A 12,075-nucleotide genomic window follows, 5' to 3' on the forward strand; every position below is an offset into this window, starting at 1 on the left:
GACATGGTTTGACCCCCTTAGGAAAGTGCTATCATCATGAAACGTTCAGATCACTTACAACTCAATAGATTCTACCTTCCTGTAACGTTTCAGCCTGATTGGACCTTGTTTTCACACAAATGGACCCAGAATGATGTGAAATTGTGCTTCGTGCAACATAATTCTGGGTGCCATTTACAAACCATAAGTGCTAATGACTCCATTCCTTTTTGTGGTTGTAGGGGCTGTTGATTGGAGTACATTAAAACAAACCTGATCTCTCTAGGACATTCAGAAGCCAAGTTATAAGCCCACAAATGTGTAACTGGACTACTTCTTTAAATTGACACCAGATCCGGTGACCTTTGGGACATGGTTTGACCCCCTTAGGAAAGTGCTATCATCATGAAACGTTCAGATCACTTACAACTCAATAGATTCTACCTTCCTGTAACGTTTCAGCCTGATTGGACCTTGTTTTCACACAAATGAACCCAGAATGATGTGAAATTGTGTTTCGTGCAACATAATTCTGGGTGCCATTTACAAACCATAAGTGCTAATGACTCCATTCCTATTTGAGGTTGTAGGGGCTGTTGATTGGAGTACACTAAAACAAACCTGATCTCTCTAGGACATTCAGAAGCCAAGTTATAAGCCCTCAAAGGTGTAACTGGACTACTTTAAAGTGACACCAGGCCCGGTGACCTTTGGGACATGGTTTGACCCCCTATAGGAATGTGCGATCATCATGAAACGTTCAGATCACTTACAACTCAATAGATTCTACCTTCTTGTAAGGTTTCAGCCTGATTGGACCTTGTTTTCACACAAATGGACCCAGAATGATGTGAAATTGTGCTTCGTGCAACATAATTCTGGGTGCCATTTACAAACCATAAGTGCTAATGACTCCATTCCTTTTTGTGGTTGTAGGGGCTGTTGATTGGAGTACACTAAAACAAATCTGATCTCTCTAGGACATTCAGAAGCAAAGTTATAAGCCCACAAATGTGTAACTGGACTACTTCTTTAAATTGACACCAGATCCGGTGACCTTTGGGACATAGTTTGACCCCCTTAGGAAAGTGCTATCATCATGAAACGTTCAGATCACTTACAACTCAATAGATGCTACCTTCCTGTAACGTTTCAGCCTGATTGGACCTTGTTTTCACACAAATGAACCCAGAATGATGTGAAATTGTGCTTCGTGCAACATAATTCTGGGTGCCATTTACAAACCATAAGTGCTAATGACTCCATTCCTTTTTGTGGTTGTAGGGGCTGTTGATTGGAGTACACTAAAACAAACCTAACCTCTCTAGGACATTCAGAAGCCAAGTTATAAGCCCACAAAGGTGTAACTGGATTACTTCTTTAAAGTGACACCAGGCCCGGTGACCTTTGGGACATGGTTTTACCCCCTATAGGAATGTGCGATCATCTTGAAACGTTCAGATCACTTACAACTCAATAGATTCTACCTTCTTGTAGCGTTTCAGCCTGATTGGACCTTGTTTTCACATAAATGGACCCAGAATGATGTGAAATTGTGCTTCGTGCAACATAATTCTGGGTGCCATTTACAAACCTTAAGTGCTCCTTTCCTTTTTGTGGTTGTAGGGGCTGTCGATTGGAGTACACTAAAACAAACCTGATCTCTCTAGGACATTCAGAAGCCAAGTTATAAGCCCACAAATGTGTAACTGAACTACTTCTTTAAATTGACACCAGATCCGGTGACCTTTGGGACATGGTTTGACCCCCTTAGGAAAGTGCTATCATCATGAAACGTTCAGATCACTTACAGCTCAATAGATTCTACCTTCCTGTAACGTTTCAGCCTGATTGGACCTTGTTTTCACACAAATGGACCCAGAATGATGTGAAATTGTGCTTCGTGCAACATAATTCTGGGTGCCATTTACAAACCATAAGTGCTAATGACTCCATTCCTTTTTGTGGTTGTAGGGGCTGTTGATTGGAGTACACTAAAACAAACCTGATCTCTAGGACATTCAGAAGCCAAGTTATAAGCCCACAAATTTGTAACTGAACTACTTCTTTAAATTGACACCAGATCCGGTGACCTTTGGGACATGGTTTGACCCCCTTAGGAAAGTGCTATCATCATGAAACGTTCAGATCACTTACAACTCAATAGATTCTACCTTCCTGTAACGTTTCAGCCTGATTGGACCTTGTTTTCACACAAATGGACCCAGAATGATGTGAAATTGTGCTTCGTGCAACATAATTCTGGGTGCCATTTACAAACCATAAGTGCTAATGACTCCATTCCTTTTTGTGGTTGTAGGGGCTGTTGATTGGAGTACACTAAAACAAACCTAACCTCTCTAGGACATTCAGAAGCCAAGTTATAAGCCCACAAAGGTGTAACTGGACTACTTCTTTAAAGTGACACCAGGCCCGGTGACCTTTGGGACATGGTTTGACCCCCTATAGGAATGTGCGATCATCTTGAAACGTTCAGATCACTTACAACTCAATAGATTCTACCTTCTTGTAGCGTTTCAGCCTGATTGGACCTTGTTTTCACACAAATGGACCCAGAATGATGTGAAATTGTGCTTCGTGCAACATAATTCTGGGTGCCATTTACAAACCTTAAGTGCTAATGACTCCATTCCTTTTTGAGGTTGTAGGGGCTGTTGATTGGAGTACACTAAAACAAACCTGATCTCTCTAGGACATTCAGAAGCCAAGTTATAAGCCCTCAAAGGTGTAACTGGACTACTTCTTTAAAGTGACACCAGGCCCGGTGACCTTTGGGACATAGTTTGACCCCCTATAGGAATGTGCGATCATCATGAAACGTTCAGATCACTTACAACTCAATAGATTCTACCTTCTTGTAACGTTTCAGCCTGATTGGACCTTGTTTTCACACAAACGGACCCAGAATGATGTGAAATTGTGCTCCGTGCAACATAATTCTGGGTGCCATTTACAAACCATAAGTGCTAATGACTCCATTCCTTTTTGTGGTTGTAGGGGCTGTTGGTTGGAGTACATTAAAACAAACCTGATCTCTCTAGGACATTCAGAAGCCAAGTTACAAGCCCACAAATGTGTAACTGGACTACTTCTTTAAATTGACACCAGATCCGGTGACCTTTGGGACATGGTTTGACCCCCTTAGGAAAGTGCTATCATCATGAAACGTTCAGATCACTTACAACTCAATAGATTCTACCTTCCTGTAACGTTTCAGCCTGATTGGACCTTGTTTTCATACAAATGAACCCAGAATGATGTGAAATTGTGCTTAGTGCAGCATAATTCTGGGTGCCATTTAAAAACCATAAGTTCTAAAGACTCCCTTGCTTTTTGTGGTTGTAGGGGCTGTTGATTGGAGTACACTAAAACAAACCTAACCTCTCTAGGACATTCAGAAGCCAAGTTTTAAGCCCACAAAGGTGTAACTGGACTACTTCTTTAAAGTGACACCAGGCCCGGTGACCTTTGGGACATGGTTTTACCCCCTATAGGAATGTCCGATCATCTTGAAACGTTCAGATCAATTACAACTCAATAGATTCTACCTTCCTGTAACATTTCAGCCTGATTGGACCTTGTTTTCACACAAATGAACCCAGAATGATGTGAAATTGTGCTTATGGTTTGTAAATGGCACCCAGAATTATGTTGCACGAAGCACAATTTCACATCATTCTGGGTTCATTTGTGTGAAAACAAGGTCCAATCAGGCTGAAACGTTACAGGAAGGTAGAATCTATTGAGTTGTAAGTGATCTGAATGTTTCAAGATGATAGCACTTTCCTAAGGGGGTCAAACCATGTCCCAAAGTTCACCGGGCCTGGTGTCACTTTAAATAAGTAGTCCAGTTACACCTTTGTGGGCTTATAACTTGGCTTCTGAATGTCCTAGAGAGGTTAGGTTTGTTTTAGTTTTCTCCAATCAACAGCCCCTACAGCCACAAAAAGGAATGGAGTCATTAGCACTTATGGTTTGTAAATGGCACCCAGAATTATGTTGCACGAAGCACAATTTCACATCATTCTGGGTTCATTTGTGTGAAAACAAGGTCCAATCAGGCTGAAACATTACAGGAAGGTAGAATCTATTGAGTTGTAAGTGATCTGAACGTTTCAAGATGATTGCACATTCCTATAGGGGGTCAAATCATGTCCCAAAGGTCACCGGGCCTGGTGTCACTTTAAAGAAGCAGTCCAGTTACACCTTTGTGGGCTTATAACTTGGCATCTGAATGTCCTAGAGAGGTTAGGTTTGTTTTAGTTTTCTCCAATCAACAGCCCCTACAACCACAAAAAGGAATGGAGTCATTAGCACTTATGGTTTGTAAATGGCACCCAGAATTATGTTGCACGAAGCACAATTTCACATCATTCTGGGTTCATTTGTGTGAAAACAAGGTCCAATCAGGCTGAAACGTTACAGGAAGGTAGAATCTATTGAGTTGTAAGCGATCTGAACGTTTCATGATGATAGCACTTTCCTAAGGGGGTCAAACCATGTCCCAAAGGTCACCGGATCTGGTGTCAATTTAAAGGCCCAATGTGTGATATTTCATCTTATAAGTTATCAAATTTCTTATATCACATTCTCAAATTTGTTTTTTTTAATGATAATTCAAACAAGCATTTATTCTAAGCATTATTATTAGCTTTATATTTTAATATTTTAGACAAAAGAAGCAGACCGGTGCTCCATACGGCATGCGCCATCTTAAAATACAGTGACCTTTTAGGGACATACAACATATTAAGCTTCGCATTTGATGTTTGCGTTTTTAAATGATGTAACCTCAAAGAAACAGCAGGGGGCATAAGTGCGCCTTGTAAGCATGCAGTCTGACAAAGTAACTAAGAAGAAGAAGAAACTAGCCACCCCGTACTTCTAGCGATGGAGGATCACACATATTCTACAAGCAAACTTGAGAAACGGGATAGTTTGTCTCATCCAAGTAAAAGAAAAAGGATTTTGAAAAGTGAACAAGACCGGCATCATGAGAAAACCAGAGTAAATATAGGAGTTGCCTTCCCAAGATGGAGAGACCTCATGTTACAAAAGGGATTCAGTAGACACGCTGAGCTTGCTACCTTCCTTTTGGACAGGTAAGTTAAAAATGTGTGTTTAATTTCTTCATTGTAGTAGTTGTGTGCTTTGTGACACAAAGTTTGTGTGGAGTAAGCTAGAATTTGGGAAACAGCTCATGCTAACTAGTGCCAAAAATGTAGCACACCATCTTAAAATTCAGAAGCATTTCTTTTTGTTTATTGTTTATGCGCCTTCGTATACATATGTAATGATTTAACGATCGATCATTTTTGGTGGTGTTGCAAGACAGCCACCACAATAGAGCAGTTTCTTGTAAGAAAACTTTAATTCCAATAGTATCCCAAACTCCACCTAAAAACCTGTCATATTCATACTGTTTTGCATTGTGTTTAATTTTGCACAGGCACATTGGGTTGGAATTCTACACCATGTTTGCAATGTTCACACATGGGCAATGGGAAACTGCCAGCATGATCATCTTGATGACCAGCAGGGGAAGCAGTGGATCGAGAAGGATTCCAGGAGTCACAAAGCTCTTGTGGAGATTGTCTTGAACAAACGCTGGCAGAAGGACGTGCATAAATATCTGCACTTCAGGTACATGTGAGACTTATTTAAGTATTTTTTTGTGAAGCTGTAGGCCAGGGGTGCTCCGTTAGCTGTTTTGCCTCCCAGCAACTGAGTGTCACTTTAAAAATTGCTCAAATACATTTCCTGAAAATAATGCATACAATAACAGTGCATACAGACACTAAAGAAGATATAACTGCTGGCCTACACACTCAAGGTGTCTAATTTATACTGAGGCCTGCTAATGGAACTGCTGATAAATTTGATTCTGCTGTATTTAACCAGGGACAGAACTAAATATGCATGTTAGCTGCCCTCCAGGACTGACTTGGAGCATCCCTGCTATTAGCCATGTGACCAGTTGTCCTCTCTCATACTGACTGTTCATTTGTACAGATCAACAGCCCTGCTTGAGTCATTTCAGAACCACATTCTGATGTATGCCAGCAAGCGTCAAGCCTTCTCCTACAAAGTGTATGAAGCCAGAGTTCTCCTTGCAGCACTGGATTATAACTTTCACCTTAATCGACCAGCAATCAGGAATGCTGAAGGCCAACTAATGTAGGTTTTACCTTGTTTTTCAGTCAGAGTTGAGCCAAAATAATGCCTACCACTTACAATTAAAAAGCTGTATTAACGTTACTACACGTTATTTAAGTTTGTCCCATTGTCGTGACAGAAATTCATTATGCAATTGTCCTATTTTTTAGATTCAAACGGAAGTACAATAAGAATGCCAGAAGGTACAGTGTGTATTCACTAAAATCAGAAAAGGGCTACGAATACATTCCAGTACTCCAATCAAAAATAATCAACGAGAGGTTTGCGAGAGGAGTTGGGATGCCTCGTACCAGATCAATGAGGGATGATGACCCCAGACGGCTCGGTCTTGTGCCACCCATCGCTCCACCACCTATTTCGGAGCTAGTGCAGATCCAAGTCAGCCGAGGTCTTGGTATGTGTCATTTTAGCATCCTTTGACTACAGCTCAGTTCTTTACCTACACTTGTCTTACAATACTTTTTTCACAGTATCAGAACTCAACACAGCTACAGGCCTCCAGTGACGATCTTGTCTACATTTACATGGAGTATTCTATACCTGCTGCGTGTTACTAATGTAATGTACATAAAAATGTAGATATTGCACTTTGATGTCTTTACTACTGTGCTAACATGTTGTTCTTTTTACTTGAAGTAGCACATAAATTCTGCACAGTCTTTTACGTTAGATCTATTCTTTATTATCCTAAAGTGTGTAAAATCATGTTTCAAGATTAAAATGTGTTCCAAATTTGTCTGTTCAAACTCTGAATAAGGTTAATTCAAATAAAAGTGCATCTGTACTAATTTCTTTATTTCTTATGTCTTTCAGAAAATTACATATTTTTTGTTTCATGACTTGACCCTGTAAGAGTGTAAATTAATAGCTCACTAATGTAATGCAAAACTATGGAGTTGTAAAGATGTGATTTTTTTTTCACATTACAAGAGTATACATGGCTGAAGAGTAGCCACCTCTAAATTTGTCATTATTGTACAACACTAACATTGGGGTTTCAAAAAATATTTATCTAAAATACTTATTCAACATAATAAATTACAATATAAAGGTGTACAAAATATCAGAAACACTTCAACAACCCATGTAAACTTTTGACCAGTTACACTCCCGGAAGAAAACCAGTATACTGTCCATGAGGGTCTGGAAATTTCTCCCTAATTTTGACCACACAGCAACTTGGGATGAATCTTCGATTTCCATGTCCAAGTGACCCATGCTGCCAGAAAATGAAGTGCCGGTAGGCAGCATACCTGTATTCCCTGTTGTCATCGCCTGGTTCCCTAATCTGTCCTAATACGGTGAGGTCTGCTCTGTACTGACGATGGATCCTCAGGACACCTTCATCCAAACAGTAAAGTCTAAAATGGGGCAGAAGGCTTATACAGTTTACAGAGTCTTGTCCACAGCATTTGCGCTCTGCATCTGTTGGCATATCTGTGCAATTGCCACAAGTACACCATGTTAACGCAGGGGCCTGCACGGGTGTGGTGTGCCTATCTCGGCGTTGGTTGTCCAACAAAACATCAAAAACCAGACCTGGCTGTCTTTCCAAAAGTTGAGAGGTGAGATGACGGTGGTCCTCCAGGCTCATGCCCTGTACAAGGCGCTGGGGGGAAAAGTAGGATTAGAATTTTTGTAAGATTATTTTAATTGAATTACAGTAGAAAGCAATGTTTTGTAAATGTTTTAACAAGTTTATAAGAGTAGCTGATTAATAATATATATATTAAATGGCTAATTCCTAAAATAAAGGTACTATCAAAAACAAATAATATGTATTAGGAAAGAAGTAGGACACTGAATGTTTTACAAAACTACATATAATTCCAAACACTTGCTATACGGTTAAATAGAATTACCGTATGTACTTATATGAATGAAATGAGTGACAGGACGGCATATATTGACCCAGATAATTATTAATTTGCTCATTATCTTACACAAACCTCAATTTCTGCTCTTCTTTCCCTTTGAAGCTCCTCGACTCTCCTCATCAGCTCTTGAAAGCGCCGATCTTCTAGACTTTATTGCAGCTCTGCCTCTTCCTCTTGTGCGTGGGACGTTGCGGCTGGTTTGAGCAAATTCGGCTCCTTCATCTTGGGATGCTTGCCCTGCTTCTGTCGCATGTCTAACACCTCTGCCTCTCTGTGCGCTGGCACACGTCTGTCCTCTCCCTCTTCCTCGCCCTCTTCCTCTCCCTCGTCCTCTGTCTGTCTCCACTGATGAACCATCGGATGATATCTGACTCTGTTTACGGAGAGAAAACAATTACAGACTACACTACCTTGTATATTTCCAAAATGGCAAATAGAAATATAACATTTCTCAAATAAAATGAACAAAATATTGTCATTTTTTGTAGTCAGAAGTCATCACTAACTAGCTGCCGTTTGCTATTAGCAAACATAACTGACATAAAAAAGTTTTTCTTATTCAAAACCTATTTAGATTAAATTAATAAAATAAGTTAGATGAAAACAACTAACCTGTTCGCTGACTTGAAAGCTGGAAATAGATGATGACATGCTGCCGTTTACAGCATCACGATTTTGTATTGTATTTGTTATATTTGTTAATAAAGTTTTAAATAATGATAAAAAAAAACCTTTTTGATCCTCGGGGGCTCCAATAGCTGATATACCGACTCTAAACTGCGTGGTGCTAAAGAGTCGGATCTTTTTACTATGATTTCTGTGAATTTCACACACGGGGCCTTTAAAGGAGACATAACATGCTTTTAAGTTATTCCTTTTTACATCTAAATCCTTCAGTTGGGGGTCTAAAAACAGTGGAACTGCAGTTCTTTGGTCTGATTTCCTCATTATTGTTGCTCTACAGACCCTCATCTACCCCTGTTCTGAGGAGAGTCTTGAGAACAAGCCGTTTTGGGGTACTGTCTCTTTAAACTGGAGGAGGAGCTGTAAACTCCGCCCCCCTCCATAGTGCAGTCCTGTACTCTCCTCCCCCAGTCGGACTTTGTAGTTCTATAGAGAAATCATTATTTAGCATAGCAGATTTAGCATAGCATATTAGCATTTTTAAAACACATGGGGAGAGTAGTTCATCAAGCTGTTTCATGGCTGCTAACTCTCTCATGCATTTGTCTGTAGTCACTCACACACACCCGTCACGGCCGACGGAGGGACAAGCGAGCAGGCACACGCGCGCGCGCACACACACACACACACACACAAGGAATGCTGCTTGCTTATTTCTGTAAAAAATGATACAGCTCATTAAAACACCATTCAAAGAATATATTTTATTAAGATCTCTATCTATATACATACATATAATTATAAATAATTTTATAAGTAGTCTTATTTTATATTGGGTGTCTTAATGGCTGAAAATGGATAAAAAGCAGTTACATTTTAATTTAAAGAGTTGAGATTCTAGTCAAAAATAAAGAACATTCCTCCAAGTGTTCTTTAATGTCATCATTATAATTCTAATGCTTACAACTTTGTTTTTATTGTCTGCAATGCGTAGCCTATATCTTTATTAAATGTGTTTAGCTGTAAAGTGGTAATTCTCTCTAATGTGTACAGAGAGGTGGACATCAGTGCTGCAGTGAAATTCCCAAGATCAGTCTGCTTTGCTAACAAATATAGTTAAATCTTACCTGCATTCTAAATAAATACCGTTAGGTGAAAACATCAGTAGGCATTGAGTTATTGATACAATCCCTAACAGCCAGAATGGAAGAGCATGCTGGGTCATCCTGGACCTGAGCCTGTTCTGTGTATTTACCTACAGGATGCAATAAATGTCTACAAGGCTGAGTTTGGACCATTACATCTAAAAGAAAGCATACAATCAGTGATTTTTTTTTATTGTTTACATTAATATACAAATTTTCTAAGTATTAACCTCACAGCAAATAAGTAGAACAATATAATAAACAGGCTTTAGTAGTTAAAACAGGCGTTGTGCACACAGGTGCTTTGTGTCTCGGTGCTGGTGGTGTCTAGGTCTCAGAGTTCCTGTCCTCCTGCCGTCTTCTGTTGTCCTCAGGATACGGATTGATGTTTCCTGATGATGAGGGAGGGGCAGTATGTGGGCTTCAAACTGGTCCTGGACAACAGTGGGAGACCTCCGTTGTCTGAATACTGAGACCAGAGTTGGTGAGATGCAGATCTTCTCTACCTCATCTAGAAACGGAGTTGGTTCAGGGAAAACTTTTCCAAAGACCAGTTCCATGATGTCATCGCCATATTCTGCAATGATAGACAATAACTTTAATGACATATTTTGTTTACAAGCAGCTTTAGGAAAGTTGTTTCTTTAGCTTTCATGTTTATAGTCACGTTTGTGTTTGTTCACAAGTTCACTTTGCTGCAGTGACTTCATGTTTTCCTACAAATGTAATAAAATAGTGACACTAAAATTATACAAATGATTCCTTATGAAAGGAAGCTCATTAGAGAGCAGTGCAGACAGACTTACTACATGCTGCAGCTGTTTTTGTAGGCCAGCTGCTGCTGAATTTGGGGAAAGTTATTCTGCACACATCCAGATCAGATGGTCGATTACAGAAAATAATGTAATTCAATAATTTCTAAACAGACTAAACAAGTAAAACATCAAATAAATCACTCTGCTGTCATCAGACGGAGTGATTCAGGGGGTGAGGTGTTCTTAATGATGAGGGTGGCTGAGGTGTGTCATCACTCACTTTGGTCTGGTCCAGACCGTCTCTTTACTGGTGGGTCTCCTTCCTCAGTAGGTGACGTGAAACGCCAACATCTGAACGTTCTGTGTTCCTTAGAGGAGAAGAAAAGTAACATTAGCAAGCTGGCTAAATTATTTTTTACTAGCATCTCAAGGACTTGGAGAAGCAGATCTTCACTTACCTAAACATCAGACCAGTTTGTCCCAGCTGAGCTCATCAGGGCGTTAGTCTGACAGCCTGTCAGTGAAACACGGCTCCAGTCTTCTGGATGTGGACTCTAAAAAGCAAAGGAACATTTTTACTTTGTTTTAATTATTTTACAGCCAATTTTATCAGCTTTCCGACGCTCACGCTCATACAGACGGTGAGCTTTGCTGCGTCTGACTGATGCAGAGTTAGTTTTTATATCTGCAGTGAGACAAAAAACTAACCTCACTTCACTTAGAGATCGTTCTTTAAAACTCTATTAAATCCACTGTGTTGACGCACTTTAATGACTTTGTCACGCTGCATTTTAGCTGATATGGGACTTTATTTACTGGATGCTAAGATTACATCACACTCATGTAGAATAACACACAGGCTCTCTGCTGTTACAATCAGTGGGAGGTTATCATCTGGTGTAAAAGAAGGAGTTGATCAGAAATCACGTTTTATTCCACGAAAATCAGCCAAATCCACATTAATCTGGGTGCTAACTTTACTAGCATACTGTGCTAGCGATAGCAAGCCGGATGCTAACGCTTTAGTGCTGCTAATGCCCGTAAATCTAAAGTAAAGTTTGTCGACATTTTAGAGTGATATGAAGCTTACCGCTCTGCTGCTGTGTCCCGGTGCTGCCAAATTCAGATGGAAATAACTCCTTTTAGATAGATGAAGCCCTCAGTACTTAGCCACTAGCCTGGAGACAGAACGAACGAACCACGCGCGCACGCACACACACACACACAAACAAACAAACGCAAACACACTACTTTTTCTTCTGTGTTTTTTTTAGCAGTAGTGTCATCAGCTCCTGGGTTTAAATACTGCCACACCACCCTTCCTTAAAGGCCCAATGTGTGATATTTCATCTTATAAGTTATCAAATTTCTTGAGCTGTGTGTGGCTAAAATAACCAGACATTCTGCATTTTTCCAATAGGACTACAAAAAATCTTAGCGAGAAGAAAAAATGGCGGATTGGCTCTGTGTTTAGCCGAGGGCCATTACCATATTTGG

At 40.0% G+C, this 12,075-nt stretch overlaps 1 long non-coding RNA gene across 1 annotated transcript; it reads right to left on the reverse strand.

Annotated features, from left to right (window-relative positions):
* Positions 1 to 10,300: 10,300 nt before the first annotated feature.
* On the reverse strand, positions 10,301 to 11,798 carry LOC139071724 (uncharacterized). The gene is made up of 4 exons (XR_011521587.1): positions 11,669 to 11,798; positions 11,037 to 11,132; positions 10,859 to 10,946; positions 10,301 to 10,400 (listed from the first exon to the last, which is right to left on the reverse strand). It is a non-coding gene; the product is annotated as an uncharacterized lncRNA (long non-coding RNA).
* Between the last annotated feature and the right edge of the window lie 277 nt (positions 11,799 to 12,075).

The sequence above is a fragment of the Nothobranchius furzeri genome, chromosome 1 (assembly GCF_043380555.1).
Source record: "Nothobranchius furzeri strain GRZ-AD chromosome 1, NfurGRZ-RIMD1, whole genome shotgun sequence".
Lineage (NCBI taxonomy): Eukaryota > Metazoa > Chordata > Actinopteri > Cyprinodontiformes > Nothobranchiidae > Nothobranchius > Nothobranchius furzeri.